Raw genomic sequence first — 1535 nt, 5'->3', positions numbered from 1 at the left:
TGGAAAAGTAATGATGTTAAATATATGTACTTTTGAATATTAAATGTTTTCATTACAGACAATGCAATGGTTACACCATGTTTCATTTCTGCCTTTTGCTTTAAAAGGAACAGCCGTGTGACGCAACCGTGCGATGTTCTGTGGAATCTTGGGCCCTCACCTGGGTCGGTCGCCCCACTGAAAGTAGGAAAGTTCTCCAGAAAAGACGCCGTCGAACTAAATCGACCAGATTCAGGACACCCGGCGTGGCTGGCACACGCACTGACCAGTCGTCTTCACCGGTGACCCTCAATATTTGCCTTTAGAAAACCCTGGATTGAAAAGCACCCCAGAGCCCAGGTTTCAGGGGTGGCTCCCCATTTCCCCGTGTGGGAAGCCATCGGGCACACGCGACGTGACGCGAGTGAATGCCGTATCTTTGCATGTGCAGTCCCATCGGGGCCCTGGCAACCCCATGAGGCAGAACTGTCTTTAATGTTCAGGTTGAAGGAAGGGAGGGAGGGAGGGCTCTCAGGCCTTAAGCGGGGCGCCCCAGCGCCCCTGTATAGAGATGGCTCCTTGCTTTGGAGCTGGGCAGGGACAGTGTGGATCTCGGTGGTATCTCGGGGTCCTTCCCCCACCCCTGACAGCCCGAGAACCCCGGAAGCAGGCCCATTTGTTCCTCAACGCGCCAGCCATGTTCCTTCCGACACGTTCATTATATTTTTAAGTTATTGCTTGTCAGCAATTCAACCTCCTTATGGGGTCGCCTTGCGGTCCAGACCCTGAGCACAGAGCTTGCCTGGTTCCTGCCTCCAGGAGTTCAGCATTTCCTCCCTCCCTCCCTCCCTCTTACCCTTCCTTCCTCTCACCCTTCCTCCCTCTCACCCGAGCTTTCCATTGATTTTCAGAGAGAGTGAAAGATAGAAAGACAGAATTATTGATGTGAGAAAAGCATATCTATTGGTTGCCTCCTGCACGGGCCCCAACCAGGGAGGAATGTGCCAACCGGGCATGTGCCCTTGGTGGGAATGGAGCCATGACACCCTAGCTCATAGGTCAACACTGAGCCACACAGCCCAGGTGTGGCTCAGATTATTAATCAACGGGTCAGTGGCTAAAAGACTCACCGCAAGTTTGGTTTTTCTGTTCTTTTCTGCAAATCCCGCCCCACGCCCTCCCCCTCCCCAATGCTCAAACCATGTCAAACACACTGGGAGGGACTTGGGCCTCCTGACCTCGGTCACCCCACCAGTCACCCCAGGACATCTGGAAATCAAAGCTCTGAATCCTGAAAAGGGGGATGGAGAGGCCGAGGGTCAGACTGACCCCCTGTGGTATTTTTAGTCTTTTTTTTAATACATATTTTATTGATTTCAGAGAGGAAGGGAGAGGGAGACAGAAACATCAACAAGAAAAAAAATCACGGATTGGCTGCCTCCTGCACAGGCCAACTGGGGATCGAGCCCGTAACCCGGGCGGGAATAGAACCGTGACCTGGTTCATAGGAGGACACTCAACCACTGAGCCACCCAGCCCAGCTTTATCTCTCTATG

This window comes from Myotis davidii, unplaced genomic scaffold (genome assembly GCF_000327345.1).
Source record: "Myotis davidii unplaced genomic scaffold, ASM32734v1 scaffold2537, whole genome shotgun sequence".
NCBI lineage: Eukaryota > Metazoa > Chordata > Mammalia > Chiroptera > Vespertilionidae > Myotis > Myotis davidii.
This window is presented reverse-complemented; position numbering follows the sequence as displayed.